Source organism: Hemicordylus capensis, chromosome 7 (genome assembly GCF_027244095.1).
Source record: "Hemicordylus capensis ecotype Gifberg chromosome 7, rHemCap1.1.pri, whole genome shotgun sequence".
In the NCBI taxonomy this organism is placed as follows: Eukaryota; Metazoa; Chordata; class Lepidosauria; order Squamata; family Cordylidae; genus Hemicordylus; species Hemicordylus capensis.
Window position 1 is genome coordinate 23,939,362 of NC_069663.1, and position 18,212 is coordinate 23,957,573.

Consider the following 18,212-nt stretch of genomic DNA (forward strand, 5'->3'; position numbering starts at 1 on the left):
GGAGTCAGCAGGTGAAGCTTTCCATGGCATAAAGTAGGGCTTCCTAATCTTGGATCCCCATATATTGTTGGACTACAACTCCCATCATCCTCAGCCACAGTGGCTGAAGGGTTCTCTTGCTGTTTCTTCCTCTTAGGCAGTTCTAGAACCAGGGGTCATCCCATGAAATATTGCCAGGAAATTTAGGAAGATCAAAAGGAAGCACTTTTTCACATAGCACATAATTAATCTTTGGAATTCTCTGCCATGGGATGTGATGATGACCAGCTTAGATGGCTTTAAAAGGTACGCAGAGAAACTCATGCAGGACAGGTCTATTAATAGCTACTAGTCTTGATGGGTATAGGCTATGTCAGGTTCAGAGGCACAAGTTCACCACCTAGAGATGCACATATCAGATGGTATATAAATACGATAGATAGATAGATGCCTCTAAATACCCGTTGCAAGGAAGCAATGGCAGGAAAGAGAGGACATGCCTTCATCTCCTGCCTGTGGGCTTCCCAGGGACATCTGGTGGGCCACTGTGAGAACAGGATGTTGGACTAGATGGGCCTTGGGCCTGATCCAGCAGGGCTGTTCTTATGTTCTTAAAGATAAGTATTATCACTTGCTAATGTCTGCACAGCTGGTGGCTAATAAAGACACAGCTTCAGTGGCTAGTTGGCAAAATTAGCTTATTTGCCAATCAGTAATTGTATCTCCCCACTTTCCTTAGTCACAGAATTGAAGGTGGCATGCATGGGGTCTCCAGGGGGTCTCCCATCTGGGCACCAGCAAGACCTAGACCTGCTTAGCTTCAGCCAAGTGGCTTCTGCATTTGTTTTCAGATCATGGTCTTGGGACCAGTTGCAAGCAACAGCAGGGAAATACTTTGTGGCTTCTAGGAAAGGAAAGACCGTGCCATCAGTCCTGGCGACCACAGAGCCCTGTGGTTTTCTTGGTAGAATACAGGAGGGGTTTACCATTGCTTTTTCTCATCCAATATGAACTTCTACAGGCCACTTTAAGTGGTGCAGCGGGAAATGCTTGACTAACAAGCAGAAGGTTGCTGGTTCAAATCCCCGCTGGTACTATATCAGGCAGCATCTTTCAGAAGATGCTGAAAGGCATCATCTCATACTGTCTGGGAGGAGGCAATGGTCAACCCCTCCTGTATTCTACCAAAGCAAACCACATGGCTCTGTGGGTGCCAGGAGTCGACATACACAACTGTTAAAGGCAAAGGAACCCTGTTCCCTTTTCCAACTGGCCATCCTACTGGTTAATTAAAAAAAACAAAACTTCACAATAATTCCATGAGTGCATACTCAAAATCATGCTTATGCAAACATACAAAAAACATCCTGATTGGCTGACGCTCTGTACAGCTTGTACCCATATGGGATGGGGCCATGGCTCAGTGGTAGATGAGACTGAACATCTTCCATGCAGATGTTCACTCCCTGGCATCTCCAGGTAGGGCTTGGAGAGACCCTTGCCTGGAGCCATGAACAGTCACTACCAGTCAGTGTATCCTGAGCTAGATGTACCAATAATCTGACTCAGTATAAGGCAGATTCCTGTGTTCCTTCTGTGATGTCTGGAAGGGCCCTGCAGTGCAGGTAGGATGGAGCTAATGGGCTGATGAACAGCAACACGGAATGCAATTTGGATAAATGAACCACAACTTAATTTGTGGCAGGTTTGGAGGCCATGAACCAATGTGCGGCTTGATGCTCAAATAAATTGGAAGTGCAGCATATAGCGCAGGCCTGCTCAACTTATGCCCCCCCACCTCTTCTTGGACTACAACTCCTATAATCCCCAGCTACAGTAGCCAATAGCTAGGAATTATGGGAATTGTAGGCCAACATCTGCAGGCAGAGGTGCTCTTACCCCCGGACATCAGGACCGAAGTCCAGGGCCTCTACAACACCCAGAGGCCCCCCCCCAATCCTCTTTAGTCCATCCCAGGTGGTGTGGTTCCTCGGCGGAGCATGACGATGCTTAATTTGCAGGATGGGGTGGGGCCCTCTAAAGGCCTTTAGGTCCAGGCTCCAAAATTACCTTGGCTCACCTCTGTCTGCAAGAGGGCTGAAGCTGAGCAACCCCGATATAGAGCATGGGTTCCCAACTGCGGGTCCCTAGATGTGGTTGGACTACAACTCCCATCATGCCCTGCCACAATGGCTGAAGGACCAAGATTAGCAACCCCTGATATAGACAGTAGCCAGCCTTTCAACCAGCCCCCACAGCTGTCTCTGCACAAGCAGTCTGATCAGCTCCAGTGAGCCGGTGTTAGGGAGAGGAGCAGGCTAGTGGTTGATTTTTGCCCTGCTAGAAATCCTAAGTGTATACCTGAAGGTGAGTTTCAAAGGCATGTTCTCTCTCTCTCTCTCAAAGATGGAGAGGTGGAAGGATTGAAATAAGGATACCAGCCTGCCATGTGGCACCACGTGATGTTAGCCACGTGATGTTCTTTAGCTTCTCTAGCTTTTTATAATTTTCAGTTTTAATTTGATCCTAATAACTGTGGTTTTTAATTTGACATTTAAATTTTTTTAAAGTTAATTCTATTACTTTTATTGTATCAGTGTCTATCTTATTGTTGTGAGTCACCCCAAGCAGTAGAGCACTGGAGGGGTGGGGTATAAATATTTTAAATAACTAATAATAAATAATGTTAGGCCTGGCTAAAGCACAGCTACAGGGGCCAGTTGAAATATTGGCAACCCAAGGCAAGTGACTCTCTGTCTGTCTGCTTGCTTGCTACATTTTTATACTGCCTTTCTGCCTTGACAAAGGCATCCAAAGTGGTTTACAATATGAAAAGAAGCAAAGTACAGAATATTAATAAAACAGTGTCTCAGGCTCTCGGTCTTTTCAGGAGCTGAGGACCTGAGCTCCCTGGCCTGGGTGCATCCTTTACAAGACCACATTTAAGGTGTTAGGGATCTGCCCCTCCCTGCCCGCAAGCAATGCTACTAAAAGGGTTTTTTGGGGTTTTTTTTTAACCAGGAGTCAGTCTGGAATTTTAGAGTTATTCTGAGCAAAGGGGAGCGAGGACTGGGGGCATGGGGTGGCATCATTGGGAGAGTAGTCCTTTGGTAACACTAAGCACAATCCTGGCTACATCGACAGGCTCCAGGACTCCCACAATGCACCAGGGCAGCGTGGCAACCACAAAGTGTGAGAGTTAATTCCGAAATAAACTCCGAAACCCTGGAATGGCCCAGTGGAATGGCCCAAGGCCTGCAGTCCAGGCAGACCATCGGTGACTGGTTTCCTTTGCACAGACACTAATGTGGTGGCCACAGCGCTTTGGTGGTACTCTTTGGAAGCTCCAGGACTCTGGACTGGAAGTCCAGTCCGCACGCTGGGCTGTGGGCAGGGCTGGCCCTAGGGTTTCTAACACTCCAGGTGAAGTTTGACTTTGGCGCCCACCCTACCCCACCCCACAGCTGAGGACTGCAAAGTCCCGGCTTTAACTTGAGCTGCACAGGTTGCTAGTTTTCCAGGACAGGAGAGCGTTCAGGACAGCAGAGACAGCCAAGTAAAGCAGGGTAAGACTGTCTTTGCTCGCTCACTCTTTCTTGCCCCTGAGGGCCCCCCCCCCTTTCCGGGGAGAAGAGCAAATGGGCACTCTCAGCAACTCGGATATGTCGGTGATTGCTTGGAGAGGGAAAGGAAGGCGTGTAGCACCCCCTAAGAATTGTTGCCCGAGGCAACTGCCTGGCTTTGCCTAGTGGATGGGCCAGCCCTGACTGCCGGGGAACCAGCTCTGCATCTCTCGCTGAGAAAGGCTCTCCACAGGCCTGTGGCTGTCCTCTCTGGATGCAGAACTGCGGACGCTGCTTGACGCTTGGCCACAGGCTGGGGAGGAAGGAAACTTTCTTCGTCGCCCTGTCTTAATGAGTGGAGACGATGCGCCGTCGTGGGAGGCTCGGTCGGCGCTGGCTGATTGATTCCTGTTTATTATCTATTAAGAACAGTCGGATAGTTTGGGTAACACATCAATTCATCAAGTGGCGCCATCATGCAAATTCCCTAATAAAAACATTTTACTCGTAAATGGTCCCGAACTAATTAACTAAAGTGTTAATTAAAGTGCGGCAGACAGGGATTGTAATCAAGACGTGCGGCTTTATCCATCTTCTGGGTTATTGATAACATCCTTGGCTCATTGATTGATTGGGACTTTCGGCTGTCGAGAATCGGCGGGGGGTGGAGGGGGGGTGGGAGAGAAGGAGGGAAATTGCAGGGGGGATAGAGGAGGATGGGGGAGAGGGGGGAGGCAGGAGTGGAGGAAAGGCGAGGGAGAAGGCCTGAGGACAGGACAAGCGAGAGAAAGTTGCAGAGGCATAAAAAGTGATTAAAATAATGGAAGATGGCAGAATGGATGGAAGTGGACCAAAAAAAATCTGGGGCTGATAGAAGAATGGGGGAAAGTGGTAAGAGAGTCAGTGATGAGTGGTGTGGGGGGACAGCGTACTCCCCCCAAAAAACCTAGATAAAATCACAGGTGGGCTCCCATTTCAATTATTTTTTCCCTGCTCAGAAGAGCTGATCACCACAGAAAATTTGCTTCTTCAAATTTTGGCTGGTTCAGTAAGCTTTCTGGACCCCATAACAGTTCCACTGCTGCCTTCATCCTTCAGTTTTATCAACCGACTGGACTTTCAGTTCCAGCCCTCCCCTTTGGATATTTCCTCTTGTAAATGGTTTGCTGCACTGCATAGATCTTGTAGTCTTAAACCTGTGTGCAAGTGTGTGTATGCACCCACACCTGCTTTTCCTTGTGCAGAGGTGAGAGTGGAAATGATCTGCCATGGAAGGGCCAAAATGTAAAGCTGCAGCTTGCATGACATGAACATAGGTTGAAATAAGTTAGAATGAAGCATGTTGTCCACATAAGCTAGACTTGTAAGCAGATTTGTCATAAGCCCAGCAGATTTGCAAACGGGTCGCCAGAATATTTGGAGCAGGGGTTGGAAGTGATCAGATTCCAATATTCAACCCAAATTTCAATTTCTTAAGAAGTATGGCCACAGTATGGTGTATTTTTCCTCTTGTAAAACCTGTATGCTCTGTGTTTGCTGGATGAACTCAATGGTCAATGTGCATGCTACTCAATGTGCTACCCTCTTGGCTTCTGGGAACTATAAGAGGGCCTGCCCCATAATTTTGTGGGGCTCTTAGTCAAAAGACCAGATATGGGATGGCTTTCTGTCTTAAGCATGGCACTTCCCTTTGGCTTGGAGCTACAGATTCTAATCTCATCTAGTGTATTTAGGGAAGGCCCCCCAGCTCAGTGATAGAGGTACATGCCCAAGATACTGGGGTCATCCCCCAATGTCTAGTCTGATGGACCAGGTCTGGGAAGATTGCTCTGCCTGAGGCCTTGGGCCAGCTAGGGCAAGTTGAAGCAGACAGGACTAGCCTGGGGAGTTATTGCAATGTAGTGGTTAGAGAACTGGACCAAGAGCAGGTTGATCTGGGTTCAAATGAAGCTCATGACTCAAGGAGTTGGGACTGAGAGCTGTGGGCTCTGGGGCCATCATCACAATCCTCAAGAGGATAGGACAAGTGCCCCACCTGAGCTCCTTCCTTTCCTTCGCAGATGATCAGAACACAGGAGTGCACACAGCTCCTGAAATTGGGTAGGGCTTTTGTCCTACCCTGTTGAGGATCGTGAGAACTAGGGATGTGCAGAATGTTCCGAGCTCGGCTCATGCACGGAGGCCAGGGGAACGCCAGGGACGCACCACCACACAGGATGCTGACCCAAGCACCACGGCTTGCCGTGCCTACCCAGCGCGTTTCAACTGGTAAGAGAAGAGCTTTGATTACTTTAATGTTAAAGGTACCTGTAAGTGCTTGGATTAATTTAAGGCTAAAGGTAACTCTCACCACCCCCACCCATCGCTGCCCTTATTATCTTAATTTAAAAAAAAAAAAAAAAAGCTGGAATACTCAGAATGTTCTGAATAGAATGGGCTTGTGTTCCATGGAAACACTGGGTCGCCCAGGTGTTCTGGCCGGAATGTTCGAGCCGTTTTGCGTTCTATGCCCAGCTCGGAACAGAACACAAATCCCGTTCTGTGCAAAACCCTAGTGCAGGGTTTCTTCACCTTGGGCCCCCAGATGTTGTTGGACTACAACTCCCAGAATCCCCAGCCACAAAGGCCATGTCTGGGAATTCTGGGAGTTGTAGTCTAACAACATCTGGGGGCCCAGGGTGAAGAAACCCTGCCCTAGTGCACACCTTCTGCTGCCTGCAGGCTGGACAATTGTCCAACGGAGCTGTGCAATTAACTGCAGGCAGCGTGGATCTCGGGCAGGGGAGAGAGAGAGAGAAAGAGAGAGAGGAGCAATGCACATGGCCTCTTTTAGTACCCCCCTGCCTCATTAGATCCAGCCAGCACTGGGCCACACATAGCCAGTTCCTGAAAATAAAGCCATTGGACTTGTCATGGGACTCGGTGAGGGCATGGTTAATGGAGAAATCCTGATAAATGAGTTTCTCCAGTGACTGGTGGGCTACTCTGTCACAAAGGCAGAGCAAGAGATGGTGTTAAGGAGGCCAGGCCAAATCTTGACAGAGCCCAGAGGTAAAGGGACGTCCTTCTCCAGATGCAATTAAAGCTGCTACTAGATGAGCTGGGAATTTAATAGAAGAAATGATCAATTAACACAGACAGATACTTAATTAAAAGAGTGGAGCTGGGAGGGAGATGGGGACCGGTTGGGGAATGACGTCTGGGGTTGGTTTCTCCCTTTGCCGCCCCCAGTTCTAGGCTGAAGTCCATAGGAACATAGGAAGCTGCCTTCTACTGAGTCAGACCCTTGGCCCATCTAACTCAGTATGGTCTGCACAGACTGGCAGCGGCGTCTCCAAGGTTGCAGGCAGGAGTCTCTCTCAGCCCTGTCTTGAAGATACCAGGGAGGGAACTTGTAACTTTCTGCATGCAAGTATGCATTGCAGATGCTCTCCCCAGAGCAATTCCTTCCCCTACGCAGAATATCTTACTGTGCTCACATGTAGTCTCCCATTCAAATGCACACCAGAGTTGACCCTGCATAGCAAAAGAGACCCTTCATGCTTGCTACCACAAGACCAGCTCTCCTCCTGTTCAGACGGGGTCTGGATGTGGGAGTCCTTCTCCTCTAAGAGTGGCTGTAGCTCAGTGGTAGAGTGTTTGCTTTGCATATGGAAGGTCCCAGATTCAATCCCTGGCATCTCCAGTATAGGGCTGTCTGGGAGAGACTCCTGCCTGAAACCTTGGAGATCCATTGCCAGTCAGAGAAGGCAATCATGAGTTGGACCATGTACTGCAGAAGGTCTCAGGTCCAATCCCTGGCAGAATCTGTAAAAGATTCTGGCCAAAAACCTTGGAGAGCTGCTGCCTGTCAGAGTAGACAATACAGAGCTAGATGGACCGATGGTCTGACTTGGTATAAGGCAGCTACCTACAACCTATGACTTAAGCCTGACCAGTAGGAGTGGTAGGGGCATCTATCCTGGACTCAGTCTGGATCTGAAATGTGCATCAAAGATGATAGCCGAGAGCACCTTCCTTATGAGGCAAGGCTACAACACTTGGGGCTTTTTAGTTTAGAAAAAAGATGACTGCAGGGAGACACGATAGAGGTCTATAAAATCATGCATGGAGTAGAGAAAGTGGATAGAGAGAAATTCTTCTCCCTCTCCCATAACACTAGAACCAGGGGTCATCCCATGAAATTGATTGCCGGGAAATTTAGGACCAGCAAACAGAAGTATTTTTTCACACAACGCATAATCAACTTGTGGAGTTCTCTGCCTCAAGATGTGGTGATGGCCAACAACCTGGATGGCTATAAGAGGGGTCTGGATAACTTCATGAAGGAGAGGTCTATCAATGGCTACTAGTTGGAGGGCTATAGGCCACCTCCAGCCTCAGAGGCAGGATGCCTCTGAATACCAGTTGCAGGAGAGTAACAGCAGGAGAGTGGGCACACACACACATCTTGCCTGTGGGCTTCCAGCGACATCTGGTGGGCCACTGTGTGAAACAGGATGCTGGACTAGATGGGCCTTGGGCCTGATCCAGCAGGGCTGTTCTTATGTTCTTATGAGAGAATATAGAATTGGAATGGTTATTCCAAACACGTTAAATTATGTACAGTGTCCCGCCCCCCCGCCACCAGAATGGAATGATCGGCATGTTTCTGAGACAGCAGATGGGGAAAGTCAATATCGGCTTCCTCAGAGGCTTAGCGAGGGCAGCAGAGATGGGAAAGTGGCATTGTTACAGCTTTCTATGGGCCTTGTATCTGCAGCCTAACACAGTAAAGCATATCCAGCCTTCTCAAGGGAATGCCCTCCCTCAGGAGATCTGCCTGGCAACTTCTCTGTGTACATTTAGGCATCAGGTTGGTCAAGCTTTTAATCTGTAATTACAGGTTATCCTGATTTCTGCTGGCTCTGAATCAGCTTATTGGCTGTATTAATGTATTTAATTGTTTTGTTTTCTATTTTGGTTTTTAATATGGTTTGTTCTTTTTGTAAAATGGGAATCCCAGGGCCAAAAATGAAAATGTAGAATTTATCCTGGGCATAGAAATGAATGCATATGGCATGAGAATTGCTGGTTTGTTATACCTAGTTGTCAGGACCCCGGTTCTCCACCCCACCGACAGTGTTATGGGATGAGGCTGACAGTTCAGGATGGAAGATTTTATGACCTAGACCCCAGAGAACCCTATGACACCGGGATCCCCCACCCCAGCTTTCCTCTCCTAAGGTTCTAGGTGGGGCAGGTCACAGATGAAGCCCGCCAGACTTCATGGGACTGGAACTAACAGCAAATGCTTTCTCACAGCTCTAGCCCACAGGAGCGGCCAGATATGGGATTGTATGAAAGGATGTGCCCTTTTAAGTACCCTTGGAATAAGGGTTTTCAAAGGTAACCTCTGGCACCCTAGAGGAAAGCACATGTTTACATCATGTGCTAGTATCTGATATCCTTGGAGTGAGGCAGATCCTGTGATTCGCGGAAGAAATCCAAGCCCACAATGATCAGGCAACCTCACAGAACTCAGCGTAGAAACCACATGGCAGAGGCGTGTCCCCAATCTACACCTTAACATATAACAAATACTATGCAGATGCCTGGACACCTAATAGAGGAAGTCTAGGAATCCACATAATTGCCAGGTGTGCCGTATGGTCTTGGGGGCAAAATCTAGGCACTTCTGCTGAATCCAGGGCTCTTGACCTTTGGTTTATGGACAGATGGCATTTCTAATCTTCCTGGATATGATAGGAAACTCAAAAAGAGAGAAGCACAGGTGAAGGATCAGTGAGTAGCATCATGTGTGCGCGCACACACACATACACACACACACACACACACCACTAGCCCAGTGCTGCCCTTGGGATTCCAGAATCCCAGAACTGCACAACTGATGCACAGAAAGAAAAGGAATGGGGCCTCCAGTCACATTTCCTTGGTGGTAAAGACGCCACGCATTCTTTGTCATTGGGCATGACTGGTGGTTGGCTCAAGTGAGCCAAGCTGTCATTAAATTTAACTGAGGAAAGCAGTTACAAGGAGGCTTTGTACAGTTCGATTGATCAAGGGCCCGGGCACATGTGGGGCTTGTAAGCAGGTTAATTAACCTGTATTGAAAGGGTGAATTTAATGTGGTTTTGTTAATCTGCGTTAAGCCCCCTGTGTAGACACACTATAAACAGATCAAAAGGGCCTTTTCCTTCCTCTCCGTGCCACTCCTTTGGATGTAGGGTGGGTTTCTATGGGGAAGGTTTTGCAGGGGTGTGATAAGGTATGAAGAAGCAGAGCCATGGAATGGCATTTTATCTACATCCCTTGCTAACGTATGGATGGGTGAGTTAGTTACTTTGCATGTGTGAACGCGTTTTAACAGCTGGCATCATGAACCCACTTTTTGTCTGGCAGAGGGGTGTGTAAATCAATACACAACCATAGGAAGGTAGTATGTGGATGAGTGGTAGTAGATCATCTGCTTTGCATGCAGAAGGTCCCAGGATCAATTCCTGGCATTTGCAGGCATGGGTGGGAAAGATCTCTGTCTGAATCTCTGGAGAAGTTGCTGCCAGTTAGTGTAGGAATACAGGATCATAGGAAGCTGCCATATACTGAGTCAGACCATTGGTCCATCTAGCTCAGTATTGTCTGCATAGACTGGCAGCGGCCTCTCCGGGGTTGAAGGCAGGAATCTCTCTCAGCCCTACCTTGGAAATGCTGCCAGGGAGGGAATTTGGAACCTTTGGCTTGCAAGCAGGCAGGTGCTCGTTCCAGAGCAGCCCCATCCCCACAGGGGAATAACTTACGGTGCTCATGTGTAGTCTCCCATTCAAATACAAACCAGGGTGGACCCTGCTTAGCTAAGGGGACAATGAATACTTGCTACCACAAAACCAGCTCTCCTCCCAGTGTAGATAATACTGAACTAGATAGACCTATGGTCTGACTCTGTATGAGGCAGCTACCTCTGTTCCTATGTATCTGAACAAGACTCCTTTTGAGGGCTGGTTTACAGCAAGTCCCTTCATTATGAATATTTGATAACTATTAGGCCTGGTTCTCACAATTGGATCCATGGCTGGTAAATGTGGAACCTGGGATTCCCATGGTTACACACATGGATTGCACACTCCCGATTTCCAGTTGTGTGAACCCAGACATTTTCAGCAATGTTGGGTCAGCACCATGCCAACCCAACATTCACCTGGGATCATTAATCTTAGATCTGAACTCTGGCCCTTCCTCCTGGGTAAATGTCCGGTTGGTTCGGTGCCGACCCAACATGCTGAAGATTTCCAGGTTCACACAAATGGAAATTGGGAGCATGTGTACCGTAGGAACCTCCGGTTCCCCATTTATTGGCCATTTATCCGATCATGTGAACTGGCCCCTACTTGAAAGCGATCCTTCCCTAAATATTAGGGAAGTAACTTTGTGCCTGCAGTCTGTGCATGTTCCATAAAGCCCTTTTCTTTGTTCTATTTGCATCTACAGGTGAGATTTGGCATTCAGAATGAGCCCTGCTTCAGCCCCTTGAGAACCCATTTTATCCGAAGCGAGGGAGGGAGTTGGACTAACACAAGAGCTGTGGGCTCAGCAGTCGCTGCTTTCCTTTCCTCTCTCACGAAGGCTAATAAAGCCCCACTTGTATGATTAGACCAGATTTTAATAGTAATTAAAACAAATTACTGGCAAGATTATATGCTACTATGTAAATCTCTCCCCTCCCTCCTTCTCTTTTTGTTCTATAGAGCCGCTTCCCTTCAGTGGCTCTGATTGGAAAGTGTCTGTTTGTTTATTTTAAAAGAGGGGGGAGATTTATAGGAGGGGGAAGATCCTTTTCTTCTAATTGCCTCTTCCCTTTGGCATCTCTGCTGCTTTGACAGCCACCACCATCAGCACCATCAGGCTCTTCTTCCCCAATCCATTTCATGACAGGCCTCTTCCTATTCTTCCCTTGTCCGTCCACCCACCCCCAGTTGTGGTGCATCTGCAATTTATATCTGGGGAAAGAATGTGCAAAATAGGTGTTTAAAACTGGATTTGGGGGTGGTGCTCTGAAGAATAATCACACACACACACACACACACACACACACACTCACTCTCCATCATCTCTCTCTTTAACTGGGGTGCAGAGAAGGCTCTGGTCATACTTTGGTTCCATGAACCAGGATTTTATTTATTTATTTATTTTACATTTTTATATCCCGCTTTTCCTCCAAGGAGCCCAGAGCGGTGTACTACATACTTAAGTTTCTCCTCACAACAACCTTGTAAGTTAGGCTGAGAGAGAAGTGACTGGCCCAGAGTCACCCAGCTAGTCTCATGGCTGAATGGGGATTTGAACTCGGGTCTCCCCGGTCCTAATCCAGCACTCTAACCACTACACTACTGCTGGATGAGGTGGTCGCCTCGGAGTGGTAGGTGTGAGGCAGGGTGCAGCTGTGTGGGCGTCAACTTGTCCTTTGCTTCAGGCAGCAAAATGTCTTACTTACTCACTTACTACATTTCTATACCACTTCTATCCACCCTAAGGCTCTGGGTGGTGTACAACAACCAGTCTTGGATTGCCCCTTCGTCTTTAACAAACAACTGGGGTGCAGAGGATCAACTTGTTCATTTGCAAAGTGGTGCCCAAAGATGAGGCCTGCGCTCATGCCTGGGTTCCCGCCATCTCTTAATGCATGGGTGGAGTTACCCTCATGCATCAAAACAGGGAGTGGATGTTTTGGGATCACCCATCTGATGAATTCGGGGGGGGGGCAGCAGCGGGGGGGGGGACATGGAGGGGATTGATAGACATGGGGAGGATTAATATATAATTGGTCTTTAGTTCCTCCCAGGTTCATGCCAAGACAAAGGGGACCCTCGAAGCAGACATAAGAGCATAAGAACAACCCTGCTGGATCAGGCCCAAGGCCCATCTAGTCCAGCATCCTGTTTCACCCAGTGGCCCATCAGACCTCTGGCCAAGGACTGGCACAGCCACACTGCTAAGGTGGGCACGCCATCCCATCCTTCAAGAGACTTCGAGTCAGAAAGAAGCTGCAGGGGGAGCTTACCGTTTCCTTTGGGGGGGGGGCCTTAACCCTTTCAGAGCACCCCTCACGGGCCTCCTTCCACCCACCCTCCCCTTTCTCTCCTTGCCTATTTCCTAAAGACACCCCCAAATCGTCACCACCAGCCTCTCCTCTGGAGACAAATCCAAAATATCTCCAACTGAATCGTTGCTATGTGCCAATTTGAGAAACCTTCTGTGTGTGGGCGGCGGGGGGGGGGAGAGGAGAGATCTCACCCTACCTTTGCCCCACAACAGCCCAATGCCCCATTTTCCCTTTTTCACATGGCATGTCTCCCCCCCTCCGGGCCCCCAGTTTGGCTTCTGAGCTCTCCCCCAGTGCCTCTCTTCACCCCACCCCCAGCACCCCCAGCCAATTCCTTTGCCTGGGTGCCTCTCTAATGGAAGGAAAGGGGATCGAGTTGTCAGGCTGGCGCTGCTGGGTGGGCTTGGGATGGGGGGCAGAGAGGGGGAAGGCTAGATCAAGCGAGCCCCCCCGCCTCCCCCCTGCTCCGTCTCCTCCGCCTCTTGTTGTCTCTCCTCTGTAGTGTTTGTTAAATTATCCGGCGGGTTGTTGTCATTCACGGGCAAAGAGACATCACAAATAGACAACTCTCCACTCCACCCCCCTCCCCGCCGCGCCCCCCCCGCAACCCCCCTCACCCCCCACCCACCTCCCCAGATCTCCGACTCTCCCTCCGCGCCCCCTCGCCCCCCACCCACCTCCCCAGATCTCCGATTCTCCCTCCGCGCGGCGCCCCCCCCGCGCCCCCTCCCCGCATCCAAAGTCCGAGCCCATAAATAATATTCAAGCGGGCCTATTGTTAAGTTGCGGAGAAGGCTCTAGTTGCCGGCGACCCCCGCCGCCTCCCCCATACATCACCCGCTGACAGCTGCAGAAAAGCGGCGAATTAGCACCTAAATCGAATATTGATCAACTCCAGAGTCGGCTCCACTTCGCTGCCTGAGCCGGGGAGCACGGCTCGCTCCCGCCGCCGCCCCCTTCTGCCCCCCCTCCCCACTCCGGGCCGGCGTGGTGGCCGCGCCAGCTGGAGACAAACCGGGGCACCCGGACACCCCAGCCCGCGCGCGGCCGCCGCACATCGGGGTCCTCCTTGTTGCCTTGGGATCTACCGCTGCCTCCGCGTTCCACTTCCTTTCTTTTTCTGTCTCTTTCTTTTTAAAGTGTGAGTTGTTCCAAAAGGTGGGCGTTCTGTCCTCAGATGAGGAAGCCCCGGCCTTTAACATGTGAAACAAGAACACCTCTGAGCATATGTGGGGTGCCTTTGCCTTAGTACCTTAGCCAGCGTGGTGTAGTGGTTAGAGTACTGGACTAGGACCGCGGAGACATGAGTTCAAGTCCTCGTTCAGCCCTGATACTTGCTGGGTGATTCTGAGCCAGTCACTTCTCTTTTTCAGCCTAACCTACCTCACAGGGTTGTTGTGAGGAGAAATTTAACAAGGTACACGGCTCTGGGCTCCTAGGAGGAAGAGCGGAAGATAAATGTAAATGAAATGAAATAAATAATTAATAAATAAATACTACTGAATAACTGCAAGCAGCCTCCCAGACCACAAGAATTAGGGGCAGGAGGGACATAGGAAGCTGCCTTTTGCCGAGTCAAGCCCTCGGCGCCTCTAGCTCAGGACCTTCTACTCTGACTGGCAGTGGCTCTCCAAGGTTTCAGGCAGGAGTCCTTTCCAGCCCGACTTTCTGCAGGCAAGGCAAGCAGATGCTCTACCACTGAGCTACGAGAACTTTTTCGTTGAAAAGAGGTATATAAATAATAATATGTAAGGAACTACTAGCAGTCAAGAAATATACCAGCAGTCAAGAAATACGCCGCAGACTAGCACTTGGTAGGGTTGCAATGAAGGCCTTGGAAAGGATATTTAGATGCCGTGACGTGTCTGTACCTATAAAGATTAGAATCCTTTAGACAATGATTTTCCCCGTGACACTCTATGGATGTGAAAGCTGGACTTTGAAGAAGCAAGATAGAAAAAGCATTGATGCTTTTGAATGTTGGTGCTGGAGAAGACTTTTGAGGATACCACGGACAGCCAGGAAAACCAACAAATGGATCCTAGAACAAATCAATCCAGAATTTTCACCCAAGGCACAAATGACCAGGCTCAAACTATCATACTGTAGACACATTATGCGAAGACCCAGCTCCCTTGAGAAGTCCGTAATGCTGGGGAAAGTTGAAGGAAAGAGAAGAAGTGGATGACCAGCAGCAAGGTGGATGGACTCGATTATGAGAGCAATGAATGCACCCCTGAGAGACCTTAAAGACCAAGTTGAAGACAGATCATCCTGGAGACAATCTATCTATGTGGTCACTAAGAGTCGACACCGACTTGACGCCATTCAATCAATCAACCAATCAACCAATCAATCAATCAATGTAAGGATCAGGGCTTCCAGACCACAGGGCACTTTTTTAAGGTGCAATTAGTGCTTCTGCACATATGCTGGATGTGCAGAATATAATTCTGGATTATCGTTATTGCCGCATTTGCATGTACGGTGCTTTAGAACTGTTCCCTGACCCTAGGACAGACCTGCTCAACTTAGGCTCCCCAGCTGTTTTTGAACTACAACTCCCATAATCCCCAGCTGCAGTAGCCAATAGCCAGGGATTATGGGGATTGTAGGCCAACATCTGCAGGAAGGCTGAAGTTGAGCAGCCCTGCCCTAGGACCTCACAAGTTAAAAGAACGGGGTATGAGTATGGGTATGTACTATGCAGTTGGATTATTCAATGGAAAGGGATAGACTTGCTCTAAACATGCTCAGAAAAACTCTTTTCAGTGATGTCTTGAAGTCCTGTGAATTTCTGACCCTTAATTCTTAACGTCTGTATGGCTGAAGAGGTTGACTGAATTCTGTAATAAGGGAAAGGTACTCTACATATTTCCAGAAGCAGTCCTATTATTTTGCAGATTCCATTGCTGATTGCCGGCACTGAAAATAGTTCCCATGGGGAGTGGCTTTGCTCGGATTAAACCCGATTCTTCCTTCCTTCCTGGAATTCCTGGGTTCAGGACCTCCTCCGTTTGGTGCTTCATTTCTAAAACAAGTGGTGCTGGGGTTTAAGCCCATCTGAAAACCAACAATACGAAAGTTCTTCCTTCTAACCCTAGATGTAGGACTGGTGACTGAGAATAGCCAACAATGAAGAAAAACCATTTTGTGCATAGGAACATAGGGACATAGGAAGCTGCCATATGCTGAGTCAGACCATTGGTCCATCTAGCTCAGTATTGTCTACACAGACTGGCAGAGGTTTCTCCAAGGTTGCAGCAGGCAGGAATCTCTCTCAGCCCTATCTTGGAGAAGCCAGGGAGGGAACTTAAAACCTTTTGATCTTGCAGTGCTCACACTTCTAGTCTCCATTCATATTCAACCAGGGTGGGCCCTGCTTAGCTTGCTTGCTTGCTTGCTTGCTTATTTATTTATTTATTTATTTATTTATTCATAGCATTTATATACCGCCCAAAACGCAAGTCTCTGGGCAGTTCACAACAAAAAGCTAAGGGGACAAGTCATGCTTGCTACCACAAGACCAGCTCTCCTCAATCCTGTTTTCTTGTCCACTTGTGGGTAGGACAAGCAGCCGATCCAACTTCGGGAAAGATTGATGTGCACTCCCAATTTTCAGTCGTGTGTGAGTTAAACCAAAAAAAGTAGGAGCTGGGGAGCATGATAGTCTGCTAAGCCTCTCCTAGGTAGAACAATCGCACCACCTCGATTCTGTCCCCAGCTTCTGAACGAGGTGGTGGGGGAAACCACCCTACTCCGCTGAGGCTAGCAGATGATCAAACTCACAACCAAAAATCAGGGACACACCACAGCTCCTGAAGCCGGGTATGACTCTTGCCCTACCTACATAACACAGCAGTTGTGGGAATATTGCTGGACTATGGCCGTAATAAACTAAACTAGACCGTCATGTGAAAAAGTCTTATAAGTACAACAGCCTTGTTAAAGTAGGTTTCAGGACAATGTAGGGCTGATTCACACACTTGTTATTACTATGTATTACTATGGGATGATCTCCTGCCCCCAGCCCCCCCCCCACTGCCCACAGCTGTCCTTCCTTCTGGAGGTATCATCCAACATGAGCTAAATGCCAACAGGGAGTCCACAATCAGGACATGGAGGAAAGAGCCGTCTCCCACTGCAGCTTCAGCAGCTGGTATTCAGCATCCTGTGTCTGAACCAGGGCAACGGTGGGGCAACAAGCCACGTCTATGCATGCCAAAGAACTGCTTTGCATGCCACTCTGGTAACACGTACGCAAGAGCATCAATGGGCCGGGGCCAATTACACAATGCCTTCCCACCAAGAGAGCATCATAAACTGCAAAGCCCACAATTAGGCGATTCTCACGATCGCCCAAAATTGGGCTAAGGGAGCCTAGCCTGTTTTGGGGCGATCATGCACTGCAATGGGAGTCGCGCGGCTCCCAGCAGTTAACTGCCCTAAATACCCCTCCCCTAAGACAAGGTTAATGGAGAGAGAGAGAGCACTCCGTCAACCTCCTCCTTTTGCTCGTTTTCCCTGCGGCGTGTGGCAATCCACGAATAGGCTCCCGGGCTTGGGGGTCTCTCCAGAATGACCCGCATGCTTGCACGGGGCATCCTAGAACTTCCGGGGGCCATGCGGCCCCTGATCCCTGCAGCCCCTGCCGGCTCTGTGATGGAGCCCACAAACCCCCTTCCAGCGAGTCTCACTGATCATGATGCGTAGCATTGTTTAGATCAGGGATTCTCAACGTTGGGTCCCCAGATGTTATTGGACTTCAACTCCCATAATCCCCAACTAAAGGCCACTGGGGCTGGGGATTGTGGGAGCTGAAGTCCAATAACATCTGGGGACCCAACGTTGAGAATCCCTGGTTTAGATAACCCTCAATCCTGCTCAACTGCCTTGTGGGATGAGACCAAAAATTCATTGAACCCAGCATACTGTTTCCAACACGACTAGCCAAATCCTTCTGGAAGCTTACGCAGGATCTAGGACAGAAAGAGAAAGGGATGCAATGTGCACAAAGCTTTGGCAGCTAGGGTAGAGGTTCCCAACTGTGCATCCCCAGATGTTGGCCTACAACTGATGTAACCCAGCCAGATGTAGCACAGCCCCTAGATGTTGGACTGCAACACCCCCAGATGTTGTTGAACTACAACTCCCATCACCCCCAACCACAATGGTGTCCAACAACATCTGGGGACCCAAGGCTGAGAACCCCTGAACTAGAGAGGACTATGCATAAATCAGCCAGTGGGGGCACAAAAGGCAATTGTTGTGGGGAGGGGAGAGAATATGTTTCACGTATTGAATTTTTAAAGAACCTAGCCAAAACCTTGACTATTGCTCTTCTAGTGTATGTAGAGACATAAGAGAGACCTTGCCGGATCAGGCCATTGCAGTCTGCTTCTGGCTGTGGCCAGACAGAAGCTCACAAGCAGGATATAAAGGTGGAGGCTTTCCCCTGTTTTCCCCAGCATCTGGCATGCATACTGCACTACTCACATGTAGTCACCATCTCAATGCAAACCAAGGTGACTACATGTGAGTAGTGCAGTATATCTTTGCATGCCAGATGCTGG

At 49.0% G+C, this 18,212-nt stretch overlaps 1 protein-coding gene and 1 long non-coding RNA gene across 7 annotated transcripts in view; one reads left to right on the forward strand and one right to left on the reverse strand.

Annotated features, from left to right (window-relative positions):
* The window catches only part of LOC128332772 (cornifelin homolog), a 139,068-nt gene that overhangs the window by 25,571 nt on the left and 95,285 nt on the right, over nucleotides 1–18,212 (reverse strand). The window lies entirely within an intron of this gene.
* Nucleotides 2,255–11,182, forward strand: LOC128332773 (uncharacterized). Its single transcript, XR_008310754.1, has 3 exons — nucleotides 2,255–2,346; nucleotides 5,603–5,810; nucleotides 11,028–11,182. It is a non-coding gene; the product is annotated as an uncharacterized LOC128332773 (long non-coding RNA).